At 44.6% G+C, this 25,831-nt stretch overlaps 1 protein-coding gene across 7 annotated transcripts in view; it reads left to right on the forward strand.

Annotated features, from left to right (window-relative positions):
- Nucleotides 1–25,831, forward strand: part of LOC146863653 (putative E3 ubiquitin-protein ligase HERC1) — a 1,482,062-nt gene that overhangs the window by 481,326 nt on the left and 974,905 nt on the right. The gene's annotated exons all lie outside the window — the stretch shown is intronic.

Consider the following 25,831-nt stretch of genomic DNA (forward strand, 5'->3'; position numbering starts at 1 on the left):
GAGGGCAGGAGGACTTACACTTATGTTTTTACCAGGGCCAGCAGGGGGGTATTTCCTTTACTGAACAGCTACACATAAGGTGATTTTCTAGCATCTGTTGTTCAACAGGATTTAGACATTTGCCTATTCCTGACACCTTCACTTGAGAAGGTTTTCCCACTTTCAGACAATGCGAGTATCATCAGGATAATAGAAGCTCGTGAGACTGAATCATATCATATCTCAGTATCCTGTGGGCGCCCTTCTCAAAACATTGATCAATGAAAGTCCGAGTGGTCTCTGTGGCTATCGATCAAGTTTTTCATTTGGTGTCTTGAGTGTCAACAACAGCCACGCCTGTCACTAAAACATATGTCTATAAGTACTTATCCTGCCTGTATCAATATCTGTCTTATTTTTTTTTAAATGAGGTGATGTATTCTTATTACATGTCCAGTATTTATAAGCATAGACCCTGCATGACAATATGTATCCTGCCAGTATTGATCGGCGCCTTGCCTTTATCAGTTTAGCCAACACCTTTATTAATAGTTCTGCCTGTATCAGTGTAGGATAGCATCATTGATTTAATTTGAAAAAAGTTTTATATAGCGCTGGCTAGACCCGGAGGTATCAGAGCGCTTTACATGAGGATCAGTGAGTTACAGGTTACATATACCATCAGTTACACTTACAAGTATAGGCATAGGGGAAGAACAGGAGATGCACAATAACAAAAGGTTATTAGCACGTAGTATATCCAAGACAACACGTTTTATGAGGAATGGAAGGAAAAGGGGGAAATGTAAACAGGGGAAGGAAATGCTGATAGAGTCAGGTAGACCAAAAGGGGTAAAGTATTTCAGGGGAGACAAAGCAGTCAGAGCAAAAACAGAAACAGACAGACAAGACCGCGAAGAACCGTTAAAAACAATGTCCGATGTAAGGCTGGGTAGGTGACGGCTGAAGGGTGAACCAAAGCCAGACTCCTCTATAGCTGCATAAGTCAGCTCCACTGGGCAACGGCCAATGATTCTCGGACTCCGCAGAACGCTAGCGCTGGCTAGACCCGGGGGTAAAAAAGCGCTTTACATAAGGAAGTTAAAACATCAAAACAGCAGTTACAAAATTGCAATTAGATTCTGGACACGAAAATCAGGACCCAAAAAGACCAAGGAGATCTGGGAGTCCACATGAAGGAGACAGGAGCGGAAAAAACGATGAGACAAATGTCCGAAGTCCGGCTGGGTAGGTGACGACCATAGCGGTGTGCCAGTGCCTATCTCCCCTATAGCTGTCGGTGCAGCTCCACCGGGAATCGGCCAAGTGGATTCGGGCTACGCCGGATTAGAGTGAAGATCGGGAAGTGACCGATGTTTTGAGTCCAGAGACAGGCAAGAGGAGATGGCGAGGACGGCAAGGATCGTAAAGGGAATGTATCTTGGCTGCCATCTTATAGTCAGGCAGGTTGAGTCTGTTAACCACCGTGGCTCTGTAGCTGTGCTTGCCTCAAGTTCAGTGGCTAGATAACTCAGCAATGACATTTATCCTGGTAGTGCATCGGGACCCCGATTATCTGATGGGACAATTTCCCTCACCGGTGGGAATACCTTGGCAGGCACCATTTTAGGGTCAGGCTCAGAGAGTTCCGATGTAAGAAGTAGTTGCCGAGTTAAAATAGGGGATTAAATAAGGCACCAGAAGGTTTAGAAAGGCCACATTGGGATCGAATGTGGTAGTTTTTTTGTTTCCCCACTCACCGCCTATGAAGGGCGTCTGCTGTGGATCGTGAAGGACACTACCGGTCGCGATCAAGTTCCCCTCCCTCTCCAGCAGTAGCCGCGCCTTTTTAGCAGAGTGGGAACGCAAGATGATATAAACATTCACCACGGTTTTCCTGCATCTTCCTACTATTTGCTGCACACTCTTCAGCCCAAGAAGCACTCTCCACGTTATCGTGATTTCCTCTTCAGTGATATCCCCGATCTAGACTCACTGCACCTTCGCACCCTCCAACCCAGAACCCTTCTAACCCTCCTTACCATGACTGCCGCATGTCCCTCTCGGCCCGAATGGCACAGTTCAGGATCTCGAGCTCTCACAAGGCGCGTCCTGCTGCTGGCGCGAAGCACCTTCGTGCTTAGCTGATCACTTTGCTGCCCCAGGGGGAGGGGGGGATCACGTCTCTGATGCCACACACTCCAGGGACTCGCCCGGTGTCCTCAGGCTGTAGCAGGAATGGGCCGCACAAGACGACCTCCGCATTCGCCGATGTCACGGACTCCACCACAATTCTTGAGTCGCCCGCCCTAGTCTGGATTGGTCTCTCTGGGCATTCTTTCCGTATTCAGCACACGGGAGCCGCCATCTTGGCTTTTGGCTTTGCTGCTTCATTCCCTTGTGCAACTCGGTGCAGCCCGTCGCCGGGGCCAAATCTGTCCTTCCCGAAGGGTCCAATGACCCTCCACTGCTGTCGGTAGGTCAGCTCCCTAAATTCAGCTGGATTCTGACAGATGGGTGTGGGGTTTTAGGCTGGCGGCATCTTTGCCATTTGCTCTGATATCTCTGCGATGCTCGATCGGTGAAGGGCGAGATTTATCTCCAGGTGATCCGCCTGCATTCCGGAGGTGGAATCGTTGTTTTTAGGTGGAAACAGTGCAGCGGACCGTCGCTCTGGAAGTTGGAAGAAGGGTTCACCATGGAGCAACAGCTCCGAGCAGCCAAGGTGTGGGCTGGCTCCTCCCTCCCACCTGCCTCTATCTATGGGAGATAAGCTCCCTTAATAACTGTCTTGCCTAAATCAATATCAAATCAATAATCAATAAGATGCAGGCCTCCACCATACTGCCCTACATTCACCATTAGGTCACTTGCCTAAATGAATACTTGGCCTGCCTCTATCAACAGAGCCTCATATCTCCGCTGCCGCGGGGTATACCGGTTGTTAAAGCCCTAATCCATGGTTAGGGCTTATAACGAGGGAGAGGGCCTTAAACTTTAAGCCTCAGGTATACCCAGAGGCATAATAGCTATGAGGCTATTAGAATATACCAACCACTAAGGGTGGAATGTTCTATATTAAAAATTGAGAAACATGAAGACAAACATTGGAATGTTGGAGCTCGGAGCTTATACCAACCATTGTAAGCTGGGACCGGTGGCTTAGTGGACTGATGCATCCACTGTAGAGGCCTGTGTTCAACCTCATTGTCACAGGTTCAAATCCCGGTCGGTCCACTCATCCTTTGGAGGTCGATATAATAAGTACCATTGAGTTGGGTAGCATCTGTTATTCAGTGCCAAGATACCCTTTGGTGAAGATGTGCTATACAAATATATCTTATAATCCTGGAGCTACTCCATTATGTTCAATGGAGTTCTTATAATTACATTACCCTAATAGGCTGTATGCTTTTATTAATATATTCCTTTCACAATCAGTAATGTGTGATGACTGTTATCAGCAGATAACATTAATATGTCAACGGAGGGTATGGTTATGTGAATATTCCTGTAGCAGTGGGTGTGTCATGGGTGTGTGTCTACGTGTCAACATTGATGTATGTATAGTTATCAATTGGAAATTATGCCTGAATTATTGGGCATGATTGATGTATTGGTAAATGTATACCTAGGCCGATAGAGCCAAGCCTGCACCTACAGGATCATTGAAGCATTAAATAATGATTTACCTATACCAGTAGGGTCATGTCTGTTTCAATTACAGCGATTGTTGTATGAACGGCCCATGTTTCTGTCTATTACATCACATATGTATCAATAATGTAAAAAATGAATGCCATGTGGTGGCATCCATTGTGAAGTGTCCTACGGTTGGCAGCCATTGGCAAACGTCCTTATCACAGGAAGCCATAGCATCTGAGAAACAAACAGTATACCCAGATCCTTAGTTGTTCTGGGAAGGGGTGAGAGATTTTTTTGGAGGATATAGGGTACTTCCTCCCACTCCATAGTTATCAGCACAAAGGTGTCCTACCACCAGATGGTTAAACCACCGACCAAGTAACATTCCTGGTGTGGACGACTCTGTGTTGTTTTTCATTGACCCTTGCGCACCCTGTTGGTTTTATGCTTCATCAATGGTTCTCATCCTGGTCCCTATAAATCAGGATGGGCTGGACCGTATTTCAGGGAACACTTTTATATGTAACTCTACACGGGATCTACTGTAATCATGATAAAAACACCTAGAGGTTAGCAATATATCCCTTTATTTCAATGCCTAAAGGTCAGTAGTCAGTCAAGTCAAAATACTTTATTTCCAATAAATACAATTCTTATAGAAATAGACACACAATTCAAAAAATAGAAATGTTTTGTTAAATAACCTAAAACAACAATTCATGATTCTATCCTTCTATCCCATATACTTACAATTTATACAATAACAAACATATAAACAAGTTCTCCATACCATGACTCAATGTAGTTCACAGCCCAAGATCTCACATATATTTACAGCTCTTTTAAAGCAACATGATAAGATTTTAGCCAATGACAAACAATTCATATTACACCTTGTGGCGCTGATAAAGCGCAGAGTAAATAGCAGCGTATTGCAACTTCAATGATCTCTCTTACCCCTGCTTCAGTTTGAGAAATTTTCCTTTACTAAGTAAAATAAAAACATGCCAAACGTGTGTTAAGTTCCTCAAAAGGGGTAATAACAGTGTCTTTAAGATTTTACACAAATACTGGCCAGTGGCTATAGCTTCTCTCGAAACATAAGGTCATGTACCAAATCCAGACCCATTTCCCCTCATTTGGATTCCATATTTTTTAAACACAGGTGGGAGTAACTTTTTCCTTTCCACCATGAAGAATGCACAATCCATCAATATTTGGCTCACGGAATATTTGCTAGCTCGCCTACAGGGGCGCTGCTCATTGTTCTTAGCAACTTCTATTTCTATTCCATTGATACGCCACTGATACGCCACCCAGGGTCGATTCCCACCCTCAAACGCAAGACTTCACTACGTGGGCGCTTGTCCGGAATGTTATACAGGTAGGGGAATAGATCCGTGCTCTCCTGAAAGCTTAAGTAGGGAGTACGTGAGTTTTTAGTTTTAAAATATTGCAAATCCTCTCTGCAGCTAGTTTCTAAAGCACTTTATGTTTGGTCTGGGCCACTTCCCCACTTTCGGTGCACATCTCTGGGTCCCCCAAATGCTTCCACGTTATCACCAGACGATTCTTTTTTATCGGCATATGTTAACATGGTTTCTGGTAAGATTTGCTCCCACAATTTATCACAAGGCGTCCCATCTTTGAGAGAAAAATAGAAGCACAAGGCTCTAGAAACCACCAGTGCGCTCCAGGCTACAGTGCTCACCTCCCGCCTCACCGCTTGAATCATAGCATTTTAGAGAGTTCAAGGAGCAGTTTCAGACATTACCTTCTAGACCTTCCTATGATACCCGCCTATCCCAAGCTTCTTCTGCTTCATAAAGGGCCTGTGGAATTGGCTTACCTTGTATAACTTTGCTTAGTGGTTCAAAGATATGGCTTCCAAACTTTCGCCCATATCTTTTTACCCCATTCACTACTGTGGATAGAACAAGTCCATGGGAAGCCATTTGTTTATCGCACTTCAAATCATCCAAAAAGGTTAAGCCCAGATATTTATACTCTCTAACCTGCTCTAGACATAGATCACCGAGGAGCCACCCATATTCCCTTTTCCCATTAGCATAAAAAATAGTTTTTGTCTTGTTAAAATGTATCATCAGTTTGTTTTCAAGACAGTAAGCATATAGGGCATTTAGTTTCCGTTGCAGCCCAATAGGTGTGAGGTCCATCACCACCAGATCGTCTGCGTACATGAGGCAACTAATATGCCTACCTCCAACCTTTGGTGAAAAACTAAGCATATCATGTAACGTCTAGGGGGAGTCCGCAATGAACAGACCAAACAGCAGGGGTGCTAAAACGCACCCCTGTTGCAAGTCATTCTCAACCGGAAATTTCCTAGTGAGGCTTCCGTGCCGATTGAGATCAGTCTGTACCCAGTTACCAATATGGAGTTTCATCACCGGGCCCGACAGGGCTCCAGATATCCTCCACTGCTGTAGTTTACACCAAGCTTGCCTCTGTCCACCCTGTCGAAAGCCGATCGGAAGTCAACGAAACAGCAGCAAAGGCCACCTACCGACTCCACTGACTTCTTTGCGACTCCCCACAGTAGGAAACAGTGGTCCGTCGTGGAGTGCTTTGGCTTAGAGCCTCCTTGCTCTGCTAGAATCAGTCCAGTATCAAAGGTCCAGGTCGCTAGATGTTTTAACAGTGTTTGAGCGTAGAGTTTGGACGGGATATCTAAATGAGAAATCAGGTGATAATTAGCCAGCTGATCCATCTTGCCTTTTTATGAATGGGCTTCCCTGGAGCTCCAGTTAATGTTATCCTTTCAAAAAACCTGCTCAATATGGTTCCCCATTTCGATGGGTCTTTTTTAAATCTCACAGATGGAAGGTCACCTGGACCACCTGCCTAGTAGCTTTTGTATTACAGATGATTTCCGACAGGACTACAGCCATCTGCGCATTAGTGATCACTATAGAATCTACTTCAGAACAGGTCTGCACATTTAATGTATTCTCAGGACCACCACCCTTTTATAAAGCAGTGATAAAAACAAACCAGTCTTCCTCGCTTATTTGGGACTCAAGAGATGATGGCGGCGAGAGGGTTACAGAGTTCACTAGATGCCAAAACTGCTTGCTATCCCTGTCAATCAAGGTTGATAGCATTTCCTCCCAGTTTAACCTGCAGAACTCTCTCCTTTTGTGAGCACATAATTTTTGGTAAGCAGCTTTTGCTGCTAATATTGCAGTTCTTAAACTTATCTCCAGTGGATTTAACTACGAGTAGCGGTGGTTCCTGTTTACCACCCTTCTACCCTCCTTACAGTCATCGTCATACCAGGTATTCCCCTTGCGTCTTAAGCTATTATTTGCGCGTGAGCCTTCTTTTACTAGCTTAAACTGGGCTAGCAGTAGTTTCGTTAATCTAGCATACCAATCTACTGCATCTTGTCCTACTTCTAAACAGAAAGCTTAAAATTCAACTAAAGAGAGGGCTTGTAGTGCCTGTTCCATAAGCTGGTCTAATTCTCTTGTGATGAACAACCTCCATGTCACTGGTGGCTTTTGGCATTGTAGAAAGGCCTCTTTAAACTCCAAGCTAAGAGCAAAACGATCACTAGGCCCCATATCTAGAACTCGAAAATGTTCCACCCATTAGAACTAGTGAACTGGAATCATCACATAGTCAATTGGTAATTTACTGCTACCGTGTTTAAATGTTTTCCCAGCTGGAATATCATCATGACACCTGATATATACATTGATCAAATTCAGTTCAACGGAACAATGAAGAACCTTCGCATCTCCTTCCCCAGCGCTTCCTGAGAAAATGCCTAACGTTAAGAGCAATTCATTAATTACTTCATAAAAATCCTTAAAAACTGATTTTTTGTTGAACTCTCCCCCTACCACCAACAAAGCATCTGAGAAGTGTCACAAATCATTTTTTTTACATCATTGACAAGGTTCAGCAGCTCACACTCAGGCAGGGAGCGAATTGGTGGTACAGACACATTTAGACATACGATCTGTTTTGACCCTTCTGTATTTGTATACGTGTCAATAAGACCTGCAAGGATCCATATGCAACTGGTTGGGAGCTTAGTTACTTTCCTCCCTCAGCAAACAGAGACCAAAGTTAATGATCTACCCATTTATCTTCCTCTTGGCGAGACCTTGGCATTTAGAGCTATAGCAACAAGCCCCGCCACTACTGGGCACTCCAACAGCCAGATTTTCTGGAGGAACAATATGGAATAATTTGTCAAGATCTCTCTTTGATTTTCCATTTATGTAAATGTTTTGAATCCATGAATCCATGGGGAGAGGAGTTGGCCTAACAGCTAGGGCGCTCGACCTCGGACCTGGGGAACTGGGTTCGAGTTTCGGTAATGACGCTGAACTTCCTGTGATTCTGGGCAAATCACTTAATCTCCCCGTGCCTAACAAAAAACGAATGTGTGTCCTCATGTAACGTTAACTGGTGCTATGTAAAGCGCTCTGATACCTGATCGGATTTGGGTCAAGTTCGCGCTATATAAAACTCTGCAAAAAAAATGAATGTTCCATACCAGGAGAAGAACAGGCTGTGGATGCCCTATCTCCTACAAATCGATCTTGTCTGCCCCGCCACCACTTCACAGCAAAAGGTTATGATACTGAGTGTTTTTAAAGGAATAACTCTCTTTTATTGGGGGGGGGGATATACCCCCACATTCCATGGTTACTTTCCCTCCTTGACTCGTCAGACTTCCAGCGGTGTATCATTTCTATTCTTTAAACCCGTAGCTCTATCGTTGGAGAACGTTATGGTAACTATCCTGTTCCCACCAACTCTTCCCAAAACCTGATCTCTGATTTACGCCTAGGGGCCCAGCAAAATAGACCTGGTTCCATTTTAACCGCCCATGTTCACATAAAAACGGGACCTGCTTCTATTCCTCTTTTTCTTCAAAGGGACTATTTCCGTTAGATGACAAACCTGGACCAGCTGCTTCCACTAGGTTCTTTGCTTCCTTCAAAAGCAAATTCTAGTTACATCTTCCCCGGCAATCTTTCTTAAGCCAACCAATGCCAAGTCCTTTGTAGAGATATTTCTTAGCCTTTTAATGTTGCCAAATACCTATAGCAGTTAAGACCTATTAAGGGGTTGACAAGGTAGCTGCCTTCTGCCCATTCTAGATTGCATGTTTAGGCATAATATTGGCGGTCTCATCTGCTTACAATCGCCACCAACCTGGCCTAGGGCACACTATAAGGACCCGATGAGGGTTTTGCTTTTCACAGACTCAGCACACCAACCTACTGATTCGGGAGAGGACCTCCCTCTAGTGCCTTTGTTGTTTTTGGCATGCCTATTATTCCTAACATTTTTGTTTGTGTTACTCCCAACACATTCCTTCACCTCTGATGTATATTCCTCGTTTTTCATTCTCCCATTCCCCAAACTCTTTTGCTAAGACATTCTGTCTTTCTTGGCAGATTGCCCCTAAGTGGCATGTTTTCCTTCAATTTTTGCATTTTCCCCCCAATTAAAGGAAGCCCTTATAGAAGGTGGCCTTACGGCCTTGCTGGGAGGGGCTATCTCACCTAATCTGAAATAGTCCTTTCAATTTCTACCACCCCATCTTTCATGACCTCTCCTTCTCCCTCCTGCCCACAATGAGACAACACCATATCTGGATAGAATCCTTTTTTTCCCTAATACACTTCTTCTCCTCAAAACCGGAGAGGGAGATCTTGATACAAAGATCCTACCATTATCACTGTCAGTGGCGGGGTGTACTTCATTTTGGGGAATGGACTGTGAGCCAGATTGAAGATAACACCCTTAGGCCCTTCTCCCACCAGAACATCTTTGTCTTCATCCTTTAATCATTTGTTGATAGATTAGAGCCGTTGGATAAGCGGAACAATTTATGCATTATTCAAAACCAGAGCTTTTACCATTCCCTGGGAGGTTACCTGCATTAGGGAAAGAAGATTCAACATAGACAGATCTTGAAAAAAAACTGAATTATTTCCCAGGGAGTTAATCTCATTTATGAATTCATGATTATCTTGTTTATTTTCATCAGCCTCCCTCGCAGGTTCAACAGTGGATTCCTCAAACTCTTCTCACTCAGCAAAAGATATTCATCATGCTGCAAGTTTCTTACTTCTTCAATCGATATTAAACCTATCGATCGATACCGGCTCTCTTCTTAGAAACTGGGGACAATGAAGATCTAGGGGTCTAGTTCCAAGCACCCTCCCCCTCAGGTCTTGGATCCCCTCAGTCAGATTGTAGAGACCTGACAAGTCCAGGCCCCCTGAGCCTGACCACAACATTCACAAGAAGGGCTTAAATGATCTACATTGATCTTCTTAACGATTTGCCAAAATTGCTTCTTCAAGACCGCCTGGCGAGCAAACATCTCCCAGAGATTGTTTTTTGACTAAAGCACCTAAGAGTGGAGACTCAAAGGAGGGGAACACATACCCCATGACACCCCCTTCTTTCCCTGCTAAGGTGTGCGCCTCTTCCACTCTTCGACAGCATTTTCGATATCAACATCATGTTACTTTTACTTATAACCACATTTTTCTCCTCCTCATTCTAACCAGGTCCTATATTTGGACTTCTAATTTTAAAATGTTTAGCTACAAAGTCACGTAATAAAGATGGCAGGCCAGCAACTAGCCGTACAGACTTCTGCCTTTTCCCTGAGGTCGGTGTCTTCTTAGATTCTAAAGAGGGGATATCAAAAATTGTAGTAGACATAGTGGGTCCAGGTTCAGGTGAGGGAGCACTTGTTGATGAACCGTGGCTCATTTGCCACCCAAATCCATCACAGAAATTGATGACCTGTCAGAAGAGGGATCCTCTTGAGGTGATAACTGGACCACAAGGGTACGGTTAAACACTCCCTTCTGGTGAACTCTAAAAATAGCCCAACTTGTGATGGGTCATTCCAGTATACCACCACTATTCCGGGACGTAGATTGAAGACATAAACTAGAGGTATTCACCTCTCCCGCACTTTTCTTGTGGCAGTCAATTTTGGGGAAGTCCAACTGGTAAATGCCTCCTTGGCTTGAAAGGGAAGTGGGAGTGAATTCTGTGACACCAGTTTCCCTTGCATCAAGTGAAGTGCTTTGCTCAACTCTCATCCGCTCTTTAGCTGTGCTTTCTTCCCCTCTCTTGGAACCATCTGCTCTGCTTGTACTCCCATTTCCTTTCCTTCTTGACCTCAGCACGAGCTCCGCCATAGTGGATCTGCTTTTCCACAGGTTTATAGATTTTATTAAAAGCTATATGGTAAATGAATGTCAAGCACCACATACTTCTCTGCTTTCCTGCTTTCTTTTGTCTCCTTTGCAGCCAATTAAAACACTGAAGTACTGAGACATTGGCCCCAAGTGATTAGGGTTAACCAGGTCTGCATGTACCCCCAGAAGAGCGCGGCAGATAGTGGGGGAAATACAGGTGTAGTCACAGGGCACAAGCTGCACCAGCTCACTAGAATGGCCACCTCTGTACCCAGGGCTTCCCGCACTTTAATCACCTAATGTATCCCGCGTCCTCTTTGGAACCTGATGCCACTAGATTCAGTGATGGAGTGCTTCACATCCCATCACACCGCCTCCATGCGCATATTTCACTCCCTTGGAATGGGCGAGGCAAGGGACAGGTTGGGGGTGACATGAATAGAGAAACTAACTCAGCTTAGTTTAATTAGGCTCCTAAAGTTCAGAGGTTCAAGACTTTGTGGAAAAGGACATTTCTGTTTTTGTTTCATCCGCCTTTGACTGCTTATGTTGCAGACTTTTTTTTCTTTCTTAAGGGGTGGGGAGGGCAGAGGAGGACTAGGACAAATTGAGAAGAATCTCCCCCCGCACGTCTAACTCCTGATGTCAAACACTGGCCTGATTTTGCCTCGAGGAGGCTCTGGTCAGCTTCCCTAACCGTCAGCCTCCTCAGCTCCCCGGGCTCAAGGCTGGGGCTTCAGCGCAGGCTCAGGATTCAGACTATGGCTATCTCAACTGGGGCTCCACGGCTCAACCGCAGCGTCGTCCATGGCACCCTCGGTCCACACGTTTCCCAGCTACCTCTACGACATCTCATAGCATCTGAGCAGCATCTCTCACAGCTTCTGAGCAGCGTCTCTGTCTACGAGCGTGACAATATCACGTGTGAGTAAACTTGAAGGGCAGGGTCAGCTGTATAAGTTGCGCTCAACGATTTGCTGCCAATATGTTTAGTTAAAGTCGCTCCCAGTTTATATTTGGAAAGTCTTGGGAGAGGAGCTCAGCACGTCATGCTGCTTGGGCTGTACGCGTTTAGTGAGAAGTTTACTCACACGTGATATTCTCACGCTCGTACCTTCAGTGAATTAATCTGGGTGAACTCGTCTACCCTCAGCTGTTTTCTGAAGCCCTCAATTGCTCTTCCTTGCGCTATGAATAATTGCATCAATTCAGCTTGCTCACCCGTTATATGTCCTGATGATGATCTCGAAACAGTTGAGATCGACACGCCATTGACCCTTTACAACAAAAAACTCTTCCTATTCTATAAAAGTTGCTTGAGGAGTTTTACACTATTGTTGTCAATGCGATGCCATTATTTTAAACTTCACCATCACTTTGCACGTCACGCCTCTTTCACTTATTGTGTGAGCACCTGAATTCTATTGTTGTGGAAATAAATGTTTCACATGAACTGACTTATGTCCCTATGTACATTATTAATTTCTTTGCTCCTTTAAAGTAATTAATCTTCAACTCTCTATTCATAAGTGCTCTCCTTAGGATCACTTTATTATTGGACCTTTTGGCCACACCCGAACCATTGTTTTTTTACCGCATATTTCACCCCAGGTTCACGTATTGGGGTACCCTTGTTTTTCTTAAAGTCTGTAGGTGTGCAGCAGTGATTATTTTTGGAATTCCAAGAATTGCAGAAACTTTCTAATTTAAACCGAGGCTACTGCCGTCGAGTGCACCAGTACTCTTGGAAGGACAACGGCCAGGAGCAGCATATTGGCGTATCTTCAGTATATCAGCTCCAAATTCACCAGCTTGGTGCACTCACGAACGGGTGCTGACAATGCGGGGGTGCTCCAGCATAATTATAACCGCTACCATTCTCCACCGGGTAATCGTACCCACCAAGGAGGGCAGCACTCACAGGGCTAGTTCCGTAATTTTATTGACAAAACGGACTCAGGGCACACAGACGCGTTTCGGTAACCGCCTTTTTCGATGTTCATCAGAAATGCCGAAACCACCATTTTTTATATTGTGTATGTACACCATTTACTTCCGTTTTGGCAACATAAAAGAGGGACCACATTCATTAAAAGTAACAATAACTATAGGGAGACAAATAATTCCACCATTTTAACACTCCCGTATGGTCTCATACCATTCAAACAAATTATAAATAACGTCCCGTATACACCTTGTAAACAAAATTCTTATGAACAGAATAGTAAACAGAATTATTATCATAGCGCACCAAATCTGCATATGAAATCACATTACTTTAATTCATTATTGCAATAATGAATTAAAATAATGTATTGCTAGGTGGTTCACGGAGGACATATAGGCCCGTGCAATAAGCAAGGTTAGTGCAACATTAATCAACCCATTCAGGGTGAGATTGCATGTTAGTCACTCACTGAGGGAACGGACGTCCGTTACACATGTTGAGCAAGGGCAATAATAAATGACCTATACAAGGTGAGATCGTATCTGATGTGATTGCATATGCAGATTTGGTGCGCTATGATAATAATTCTGTTTACTATTCTGAAACGCGTCTGTGTGCCCTGAGTCCGCTCTGTCTATAAAATTATGGAACTCGCCCCCATGAGTGCTGTCTTCCTTGGTGGGTACGATTGCTGGTGGAGAATGGTAATGGTTATATAACAATATATATATATATATATATTGTTAAAGTGCTATAGTGAGGTGCAGGAGCTTACATAAAAACAACCCAAAAGCCACCAAAATACACCAGTTATAGATTAGGGAACTGACAATAATTTTACCCTAATCATTCACTGCTTATGACCTCACATTACATTACTCATGGCATGGTAAGTGACATCATTGATGTCATCACTGATTATATTTATATAGCAAAATAATGAAAATATTAATGAGATCAACCAACGATTCTGACAGTGTGCTCTAGACCCCGTAAACAAGGGCTAATTCAAAAAATTAAAGTGATGATTGGACTTTTAGAACTTTGTCTGTACACTTTTGGAAGCTGCAAAAGAAATTGAATATTTCTGAAGTGAAGCACTTTTAGTGGATGTCATTGGCTATTTACTTGTTTTCCCCCAAAGGATGGGGGTCCTTTGGTCAACCTTTGCTGTGAAGGGTTGGAGGCTTAGCAAGTAGAGAGTCAAGTGGTCATGGATGGTGCATGCAGGGCCTGGTGTGGGGAGAAGGCTTCAATTCAACAGCTCCTTCTTTTGGTGTTCAGGAGTGCCTCACCTCTGTCTTGGAAAGAAAATGTCCTTACTCTAGTTGTTCATTAGAACTCTGCTGTGATGCTGCAGTTCCCTGCTGAGGAGTTCACTGACAGCCTGCTGCTGGAGCTGGACGTACATGTTTGACTCCGCATGGCAGAATATTTTACTGAAATGGATGAGGAAGATATTTAATAACTCACAGAAAATGTGTCCTCATTTGAACTTTCTAGAGCACTGACCATCATTTTTTATGACAAAATGAAACCCCTCATTTTGTTAATTCCTAAATGAAATGCCATCAATTTTACAACTTTGTTTCCAATAAGTTTGCTGTTCGTTCTGTAAGACGTTTGTCATAAATACAGAATGTTGGTGGCGTGCTCTGTGGTGAAGCTGCAGTTGGTCATTAGGGAGCCAACCGGCAGATTCCTGCTGGCGTGAAAGTACAAGCTTCACTGTGCCCGTCAGGATGCTTTACTGACATGAATGAGAAATGCATTTGAAAACTCATAGAAAAGGTGTCCTCATTTTAGCTTTCTATAGCACTAAGCATAGTAAACCCCCTTAATGTGTTCATTTCTAAAAGAAATGCTTTACGTTTTACAGCCATCTAGATGGCATTCAGGGGTACACATTTTTGTCATGAACACAGAATGTTGGTGCTTTGCTTGTTCTGTTTTTGTGAAACTGCGGTTGAACCCTGAAGAACCAACCGTCAGCTGTTGGAAGTACATGTTTTAACCAGAATATCAGATTTTATTCTCACATGGCAAAGGAGAATAGTATGAACATATAGAACATATGCCCAAATTCTAGCTTGTGGAGCACCATCCATAACCTCTGTGGGAAAAGCATGACTCAGCAAAGTCCAACAGAGGGTCAGCACCAGGATTCCTAAAATTAGTGTAACGACATCAAGAAAAGATTAATATTGTGACTAAACTATGGTATTACTCTTTATGTGTGCTGCTTTTTGTGACCCTCAAAACCAGGCATTCACTACATTCCATTAAAAAGAAGCCCTACAATCCATTAGGAAGGAGCCGTACAATCCATTAGGAAGGAGCCCTACAATCCATTAGGAAGGAACCCTACAATCCATTAGGAAGGAGCCCTACGATCCATTAGAAAGGAGCCCTACAATCCATTAGGAAGGAGCCCTACAATCCATTACGAAGGAGCCCGACAATCCATTACGAAGGAGCCCGACAATCCATTACGAAGGAGCCCTACAATCCATTAGGAAGGAGCCCTACAATCCATTACGAAGGAGCCCGACAATCCATTAGGAAGGAGCCCTACACTCCATTACGAAGGAGCCCGACAATCCATTAGGAAGGAGCCCTACAATCCATTAGGAAGGAGCCCTACAATCTATTTAAAAGGAACCCTACAATCCATTAGGAAGGAACCCTACAATCCATTAGGAAGGAGCCCTACAATCCATTAGGAAGGAGCCCTACAATCATTCGAAAGGAGCCCTGCAATCCATTAGGAAGGAGCCCTACAATCCATGAAGGAGCCCTACAATGCATTAGGAAGGAGCCCTACAATCCATTAGGAAGGAGCCCTACAATCCATTAGAAAGGAGCCCTACAATCCATTAGAAAGGAGCCCTACAATCCATTAGGAAGGAGCCCTACAATCCATTAGGAAGTTGCCCTACAATCTATTTAAAAGGAGCCCTACAATCCATTAGGAAGGAACCCTACAATCCATAAACGAGCCCTACAATCCATTAGGAAGGAGCCCTACAATGCATTAGAAAGCAGCCCTACAATCCATTAGGAAGGAGCCCTACAATCATTCGAAAGGAGCCCTGCAATCCATTAGGAAGGAGCCCTACAATCCATTAGGAAGGAGCCCTACAGTCCATTGGAAAGGAGTTGTAAAATCTCTGAAGGAGCCCTACAATCTATTTAAAAGGAGCCCTACAATCCATTAGGAAGGAGCCCTGCAATCCATTTAAAAGGAGCCCTACAATCCACGAAGGAGCCCTACAATCTATTTAAAAGGAGCCCTATAATCCATTAGGAAGGAACCCTACAATCCATGAAGGAGCCCTACAATCCATTAGGAAGAAGCCCTACAATCATTCGAAAGGAGCCCTGCAATCCATTAGGAAGGAGCCCTGCAATCCATTAGGAAGGAGCCCTACAATCCATTTAAAAGGAGCCCTACAATCCATTAGGAAGGAACCCTACAATCCATTAGGAAGGAGCCCTGCAATCCATTAGGAAGGAGCCCTGCAATCCATTAGGAAGGAGCCCTACAATCCATTAGGAAGGAGCCCTACAATCCATTAGGAAGGAACCCTACAATCCATTAGGAAGGAGCCCTACGATCCATTAGAAAGGAGCCCTACAATCCATTAGGAAGGAGCCCTACAATCCATTACGAAGGAGCCCGACAATCCATTACGAAGGAGCCCGACAATCCATTACGAAGGAGCCCTACAATCCATTAGGAAGGAGCCCTACAATCCATTACGAAGGAGCCCGACAATCCATTAGGAAGGAGCCCTACACTCCATTACGAAGGAGCCCGACAATCCATTAGGAAGGAGCCCTACAATCCATTAGGAAGGAGCCCTACAATCTATTTAAAAGGAACCCTACAATCCATTAGGAAGGAACCCTACAATCCATTAGGAAGGAGCCCTACAATCCATTAGGAAGGAGCCCTACAATCATTCGAAAGGAGCCCTGCAATCCATTAGGAAGGAGCCATACAATCCATGAAGGAGCCCTACAATCCATTAGGAAGGAGCCCTACAATGCATTAGGAAGGAGCCCTACAATCCATTAGGAAGGAGCCCTACAATCCATTAGAAAGGAGCCCTACAGTCCATTAGAAAGGAGCCCTACAATCCATTAGGAAGGAGCCCTACAATCCATTAGGAAGTTGCCCTACAATCTATTTAAAAGGAGCCCTACAATCCATTAGGAAGGAACCCTACAATCCATAAACGAGCCCTACAATCCATTAGGAAGGAGCCCTACAATGCATTAGAAAGCAGCCCTACAATCCATTAGGAAGGAGCCCTACAATCATTCGAAAGGAGCCCTGCAATCCATTAGGAAGGAGCCCTACAATCCATTAGGAAGGAGCCCTACAGTCCATTGGAAGGGAGCTGTAAAATCCCTGAAGGAGCCCTACAATCTATTTAAAAGGAGCCCTACAATCCATTAGGAAGGAGCCCTGCAATCCATTTAAAAGGAGCCCTACAATCCACGAAGGAGCCCTACAATCTATTTAAAAGGAGCCCTATAATCCATTAGGAAGGAACCCTACAATCCATGAAGGAGCCCTACAATCCATTAGGAAGAAGCCCTACAATCATTCGAAAGGAGCCCTGCAATCCATTAGGAAGGAGCCCTGCAATCCATTAGGAAGGAGCCCTACAATCCATTTAAAAGGAGCCCTACAATCCATTAGGAAGGAACCCTACAATCCATTAGGAAGGAGCCCTGCAATCCATTAGGAAGGAGCCCTGCAATCCATTATGAAGGAGCCCTACAATCCATTAGGAAGGAGCCCTACAATCCATTAGGAAGGAGCCCTACAATCCATTGGAAAGGAGCCCTACAATCCATTAGGAAGGAGCCCGACAATCCATTAGGAAGGAGTCCTACAATCCATTGGAAAGGAACCCTACAATCCATTAGGAAGGAGCCCTGCAATCTACTAGGAAGGAGCCCGGCAATCTATTAGAAAGGAACCCTACAATCCATTAGGAAGGAGCCCTACAATCCATTAGAAAGGAGCCCTACAATCCATTAGGAAGGAGCCCTACAATCCATTAGAAAGGAGCCCTACAATCCATTAGGAAGGAGCCCTGCAATCTATTAGAAAGGAACCCTACAATCTATTAGGAAGGAGGCCTGCAATCTATTAGGAAGGAACCCTACAATCCATTAGGAAGGAACCCTACAATCCATTAGGAAGGAGCTCTACAATCCATTAGGAAGGTGCCCTACAATCTATTTAAAAGGAGCCCTACAATCCATTAGGAAGGAGCCCTGCAATCCATTTAAAAGGAGCCCTACAATCCATGAAGGAGCCCTACAATCTATTTAAAAGGAGCCCTACAATCCATTAGGAAGGAGCCCTGCAATCTATTAGGAAGGAACCCTACAATCCATTAGGAAGGAACCCTACAATCCATTAGGAAGGAGCCCTACAATCCATCAGAAAGGAGCCCTACAATCCATTTAAAAGGAGCCCTGCAATCCATTAGGAAGGAACCCTACAATCCATTAGAAAGGAGCCCTACAATCCATTTAAAAGGAGCCCTACAATCCATTAGGAAGGAGCCCTACAATACATTAGAAAGGAGCCCTGCAATCCATTAGGAAGGAGCCCTACAATCCATTAGGAAGGAGCCCTACAATCCATAAGGAAGGAACCCTACAATCTATTAGGAAGGAGCCCTACAATCCATTAGGAAGGTGCCCTACAATCTATTTAAAAGGAGCCCTACAGTCCATTAGGAAGGAGCCCTGCAATCCATTTAAAAGGAGCCCTACAATCCATGAAGGAGCCCTACAATCTATTTAAAAGGAGCCCTACAATCCATTAGGAAGGAACACTACAATCCATGAAGGAGCCCTACAATCCATTAGGAAGGAGCCCTACAATGCATTAGAAAGCAGCCCTACAATCCATTAGGAAGGAGCCCTACAATCATTCGGAAGGAGCCCTGCAATCCATTAGGAAGGAGCCCTACAATCCATTAGGAAGGAGCCCTACAATCCATTGGAAAGGAGCTGTACAGTCCCTGAAGGAGCCCTACAATCTATTTAAAAGGAGCCCTACAATCCATTAGGAAGGAGCCCTGCAATCCATTTAAAAGGAGCCCTACAATCCATGAAGGAGCCCTATAATCTATTTAAAAGGAGCCGTACAATCCATTAGGAAGGAGCCCTACAATCCATTAGGAAGGAGCCCTGCAATCTATTAGGAAGGAACCCTACAATCCATTAGGAAGGAGCCCTGCAATCTATTAGGAAGGAGCCCTGCAATCTATTAGGAAGGAACCCTACAATCCATTAGGAAGGAACCCTACAATCCATGAAGGAGCCCTACAATCCATGAAGGAGCCCGACAATCCATTAGGAAGGAGCCCGACAATGCATTAGAAAGCAGCCCTACAATCCATTAGGAAGGAGCCCTACAATCATTCGAAAGGAGCCCTGCAATCCATTAGGAAGGAGCGCTACAATCCATTAGGAAGGAGCCCTACAATCCATTCGAAAGGAGCTGTACAGTCCCTGAAGGAGCCCTACAATCTATTTAAAAGGAGCCCTACAATCCATTAGGAAGGAGCCCTGCAATCCATTTAAAAGGAGCCCTACAATCCATGAAGGAGCCCTACAATCTATTTAAAAGGAGCCGTACAATCCATTAGGAAGGAGCCCTACAATCCATTAGGAAGGAGCCCTACAATCCATTAGGAAGGAGCCCTACAATCTATTAGGAAGGAACCCTACAATCCATTAGGAAGGAGCCCTGCAATCTATTAGGAAGGAGCCCTGCAATCTATTAAGAAGGAACCCTACAATTCATTAGGAAGGATCCCTACAATCCATTAGGAAGGAGCCCTGCAATCTATTAGGAAAGAACCCTACAATCCATCAGAAAGGAGCCCTACAATCCATTAGGGAGGAGCCCTACAATCCATTAGGAAGGAGCCCTACAATCCATCAGGAAGGAACCCTACAATCTATTAGAAAGGAACCCTACAATCCATTAGGAAGGAACCCTACAATCCATTAGGAAGGAGCCCTACAATGCATTAGGAAGGAGCCCTACAATCCATTTAAAAGGAGCCCTACAATCCATTAGGAAGGAGCCCTGCAATCCATTTAAAGGAGCCCTACAATCCATTAGGAAGGAGCCTTACAATCCATTGGAAAGGAACCCTACAATCCATTAGGAAGGAGCCCTACAATCCACCAGAAAGGAGCCCTACAATCTATTAGGAAGTAACCCTACAATCCATTAGGAAGGAGCCCTGCAATCTATTAGGAAGGAACCCTACAATCCATTAGGAAGGAGCCCTACAATCCATTAGGAAGGAGCCCGGGAATCTATTAGAATGGAACCCTACAATCCATTAGGAAGGAACCCTACAATCCATTAGGAAGGAGCCCTACAATCCATTAGGATGGAGCCCTACAATCCATTAGAAAGGAGCCCTCCAATCCATTTAAAAGGAGCCCTACAATCCATTAGGAAGGAGCCCTGCAATCCATTTAAAAGGAGCCCTACAATCCATTAGGAAGGAGCCTTACAATCCATTAGGAAGGAGTCCTACAATCCATTAGGAAGGAGCCCTGCAATCTATTAGGAAGGAACCCTACAATCCATTAGGAAGGAGCCCTGCACTCTATTAGGAAGGAGCCCTGCAATTTATTAGGAAGGAGCCCTACAATCCTTTGGAAATGAGCCCTACAATCAATTAGGAAGGAGCCCTGCAATCTATTAGGAAGGAACCCTACAATCCATTAGGAAGGAGCCCTACAATCCATTAGAAAAGAGCCCTACAATCCATTAGGAAGGAGCCCGGCAATCTATTAGAAAGGAACCCTACAATCCATTAGGAAGGAGCCCGGCAATCTATTAGAAAGGAATCCTACAATCCATTAGGAAGGAACCCTACAATCCATTAGGAAGGAGCCCTGCAATCCATTAGGAAGGAGCCCTACAATCCATTAGGAAGGAGCCCTACAATCCATTAGAAAGGAGCCCTGCAATCTATTAGAAAGGAGCCCTACAATCCATTAGGAAGGAGCCCTACAATCCATTAGGAAGGAGCCCTACAATCCATTAGCAAGGAGCCCTACAATCCATTGGGAAGGAGCCCGGGAATCTATTAGGAAGGAACCGTACAATCCATTAGGAAGGAGCCCTGCAATCTATTAGGAAGGAACCCTACAATCCATTAGAAAGGAGCCCTACAATCCATTGGAAAGGAGCCCTACAATCCATTAGGAAGGAGCCCGACAATCCATTAGGAAGGAGCCCTACAATCCATTGGAAAGGAACCCTACAATCCATTAGGAAGCAGCCCTGCAATCTATTAGGAAGGAACCCTACAATCCATTAGGAAGGAACCCTACAATCCATTAGGAAGGAGCCCTACAATCCATCAGAAAGGAGCCCTACAATCTATTAGGAAGTAACCCTACAATCCATTAGGAAGGAACCCTGCAATCTATTAGGAAGGAACCCTACAATCCATTAGAAAGGAGCCCTACAATCCATTGGAAAGGAGCCCTACAATCCATTAGGAAGGAGCCCTACAATCCATCAGAAAGGAGCCCTACAATCTATTAGGAAGTAACCCTACAATCCATTAGGAAGGAGCCCTACAATCCATTAGGAAGGAGCCCTACAATCCATTAGAAAGGAGCCCTACAATCCATTAGGAAGGAGCCCTGCAATCTATTAGAAAGGAACCCTACAATCCATTAGGAAGGAGCCCTGCAATCTATTAGGAAGGAACCCTACAATCCATTAGGAAGGAACCCTACAATCCATTAGGAAGGAGCCCTACAATCCATCAGAAAGGAGCCCTACAATCCATTTAAAAGGAGCCCTGCAATCCATTAGGAAGGAACCCTACAATCCATTAGAAAGGAGCCCTACAATCCATTTAAAAGGAGCCCTACAATCCATTAGGAAGGAGCCCTACAATCCATTAGAAAGGAGCCCTGCAATCCATTAGGAAGGAGTCCTACAATCCATTAGGAAGGAGACCTACAATCCATTAGGAAGGAACCCTACAATCCATTAGGAAGGAGCCCTACAATCCATTAGGAAGGTGCCCTACAATCTATTTAAAAGGAGCCCTACAGTCCATTAGGAAGGAGCCCTGCAATCCATTTAAAAGGAGCCCTACAATCCATGAAGGAGCCCTACAATCTATTTAAAAGGAGCCCTACAATCCATTAGGAAGGAACCCTACAATCCTCGAAGGAGCCCTACAATCCATTAGGAAGGAGCCCTACAATGCATTAGAAAGCAGCCCTACAATCCATTATGAAGGAGCCCTACAATCATTCGAAAGGAGCCCTACAATCCATTAGGAAGGAGCCCTACAATCCATTGGAAAGGAGCTGTACAGTCCCTGAAGGAGCCCTACAATCTATTTAAAAGGAGCCCTACAATCCATTAGGAAGGAGCCCTGCAATCCATTTGAAAGGAGCCCTACAATCCATGAAGGAGCCCTATAATCTATTTAAAAGGAGCCGTACAATCCATTAGGAAGGAGCCCTACAATCCATTAGGAAGGAGCCCTACAATCCATTAGGAAGGAGCCCTGCAATCTATTAGGAAGGAACCCTACAATCCATTAGGAAGGAGCCCTGCAATCTATTAGGAAGGAACCCTACAATCCATTAGGAAGGAACCCTACAATCCATGAAGGAGCCCTACAATCCATGAAGGAGCCCTACAATCCATTAGGAAGGAGCCATACAATGCATTAGAAAGCAGCCCTACAATCCATTAGGAAGGAGCCCTACAATCATTCGAAAGGAGCCCTGCAATCCATTAGGAAGGAGCCCTACAATCCATTAGGAAGGAGCCCTACAATCCATTGGAAAGGAGCTGTACAGTCCCTGAAGGAGCCCTACAATCTATTTAAAAGGAGCCCTACAATCCATTAGGAAGGAGCCCTGCAATCCATTTAAAAGGAGCCCTACAATCCATGAAGGAGCCCTACAATCTATTTAAAAGGAGCAGTACAATCCATTAGGAAGGAGCCCTGCAATCCATTAGGAAGGAGCCCTACAATCCATTAGGAAGGAGCCCTACAATCTATTAGGAAATAACCCTACAATCCATTAGGAAGGAGCCCTGCAATCTATTAGGAAGGAACCCTACAATCCATTAGGAAGGAGCCCTACAATCCATTAGGAAGGAGCCCGGGAATCTATTAGAATGGAACCCTACAATCCATTAGGAAGGAACCCTACAATCCATTAGGAAGGAGCCCTACAATCCATTAGGATGGAGCCCTACAATCCATTAGAAAGGAGCCCTCCAATCCATTTAAAAGGAGCCCTACAATCCATTAGGAAGGAGCCCTGCAATCCATTTAAAAGGAGCCCTACAATCCATTAGGAAGGAGCCTTACAATCCATTAGGAAGGAGCCCTACAATCCATTAGGAAGGAGCCCTGCAATCTATTAGGAAGGAACCCTACAATCCATTAGGAAGGAGCCCTGCACTCTATTAGGAAGGAGCCCTGCAATTTATTAGGAAGGAGCCCTACAATCCATTGGAAATGAGCCCTACAATCAATTAGGAAGGAGCCCTGCAATCTATTAGGAAGGAACCCTACAATCCATTAGGAAGGAGCCCTGCAATCTATTAGGAAGGAACCCTACAATCCATTAGGAAGGAACCCTACAATCCATGAAGGAGCCCTACAATCCATGAAGGAGCCCTACAATCCATTAGGAAGGAGCCATACAATGCATTAGAAAGCAGCCCTACAATCCATTAGGAAGGAGCCCTACAATCATTCGAAAGGAGCCCTGCAATACATTAGGAAGGAGCCGTACAATCCATTAGGAAGGAGCCCTACAATCCATTGGAAAGGAGCTGTACAGTCCCTGAAGGAGCCCTACAATCTATTTAAAAGGAGCCCTACAATCCATTAGGAAGGAGCCCTGCAATCCATTTAAAAGGAGCCCTACAATCCATGAAGGAGCCCTACAATATATTTAAAAGGAGCAGTACAATCCATTAGGAAGGAGCCCTGCAATCCATTAGGAAGGAGCCCTACAATCCATTAGGAAGGAGCCCTACAATCTATTAGGAAATAACCCTACAATCCATTAGGAAGGAGCCCTGCAATCTATTAGGAAGGAACCCTACAATCCATTAGGAAGGAGCCCTACAATCCATTAGGAAGGAGCCCGGGAATCTATTAGAATGGAACCCTACAATCCATTAGGAAGGAACCCTACAATCCATTAGGAAGGAGCCCTACAATCCATTAGGATGGAGCCCTACAATCCATTAGAAAGGAGCCCTCCAATCCATTTAAAAGGAGCCCTACAATCCATTAGGAAGGAGCCCTGCAATCCATTTAAAAGGAGCCCTACAATCCATTAGAAAGGAGCCTTACAATCCATTAGGAAGGAGCCCTACAATCCATTAGGAAGGAGCCCTGCAATCTATTAGGAAGGAACCCTACAATCCATTAGGAAGGAGCCCTGCACTCTATTAGGAAGGAGCCCTGCAATTTATTAGGAAGGAGCCCTACAATCCATTGGAAATGAGCCCTACAATCAATTAGGAAGGAGCCCTGCAATCTATTAGGAAGGAACCCTACAATCCATTAGGAAGGAGCCCTACAATCCATTAGAAAAGAGCCCTACAATCCATTAGGAAGGAGCCCGGCAATCTATTAGAAAGGAACCCTACAATCCATTAGGAAGGAGCCCGGCAATCTATTAGAAAGGAACCCTACAATCCATTAGGAAGGAACCCTATAATCCATTAGGAAGGAGCCCTGCAATCTATTAGGAAGGAGCCCTACAATCCATTAGGAAGGAGCCCTACAATCCATTAGAAAGGAGCCCTGCAATCTATTAGAAAGGAGCCCTACAATCCATTAGGAAGGAGTCCTACAATCCATTAGGAAGGAGCCCTACAATCCATTAGCAAGGAGCCCTACAATCCATTAGGAAGGAGCCCGGCAATCTATTAGAAAGGAACCCTACAATCCATTGGGAAGGAGCCCGGGAATCTATTAGGAAGGAACCGTACAATCCATTAGGAAGGAGCCCTGCAATCTATTAGGAAGGAACCCTACAATCCATTAGAAAGGAGCCCTACAATCCATTGGAAAGGAGCCCTACAATCCATTAGGAAGGAGCCCGACAATCCATTAGGAAGGAGCCCTACAATCCATTGGAAAGGAACCCTACAATCCATTAGGAAGCAGCCCTGCAATCTATTAGGAAGGAACCCTACAATCCATTAGGAAGGAACCCTACAATCCATTAGGAAGGAGCCCTACAATCCATCAGAAAGGAGCCCTACAATCTATTAGGAAGTAACCCTACAATCCATTAGGAAGGAACCCTGCAATCTATTAGGAAGGAACCCTACAATCCATTAGAAAGGAGCCCTACAATCCATTGGAAAGGAGCCCTACAATCCATTAGGAAGGAGCCCTACAATCCATCAGAAAGGAGCCCTACAATCTATTAGGAAGTAACCCTACAATCCATTAGGAAGGAGCCCTACAATCCATTAGGAAGGAGCCCTACAATCCATTAGAAAGGAGCCCTACAATCCATTAGGAAGGAGCCCTGCAATCTATTAGAAAGGAACCCTACAATCCATTAGGAAGGAGCCCTGCAATCTATTAGGAAGGAACCCTACAATCCATTAGGAAGGAACCCTACAATCCATTAGGAAGGAGCCCTACAATCCATCAGAAAGGAGCCCTACAATCCATTTAAAAGGAGCCCTGCAATCCATTAGGAAGGAACCCTACAATCCATTAGAAAGGAGCCCTACAATCCATTTAAAAGGAGCCCTACAATCCATTAGGAAGGAGCCCTACAATCCATTAGAAAGGAGCCCTGCAATCCATTAGGAAGGAGTCCTACAATCCATTAGGAAGGAGACCTACAATCCATTAGGAAGGAACCCTACAATCCATTAGGAAGGAGCCCTACAATCCATTAGGAAGGTGCCCTACAATCTATTTAAAAGGAGCCCTACAGTCCATTAGGAAGGAGCCCT

The sequence above is a fragment of the Triturus cristatus genome, chromosome 2_1 (genome assembly GCF_964204655.1).
Source record: "Triturus cristatus chromosome 2_1, aTriCri1.1, whole genome shotgun sequence".
Classification (NCBI taxonomy): Eukaryota; Metazoa; Chordata; class Amphibia; order Caudata; family Salamandridae; genus Triturus; species Triturus cristatus.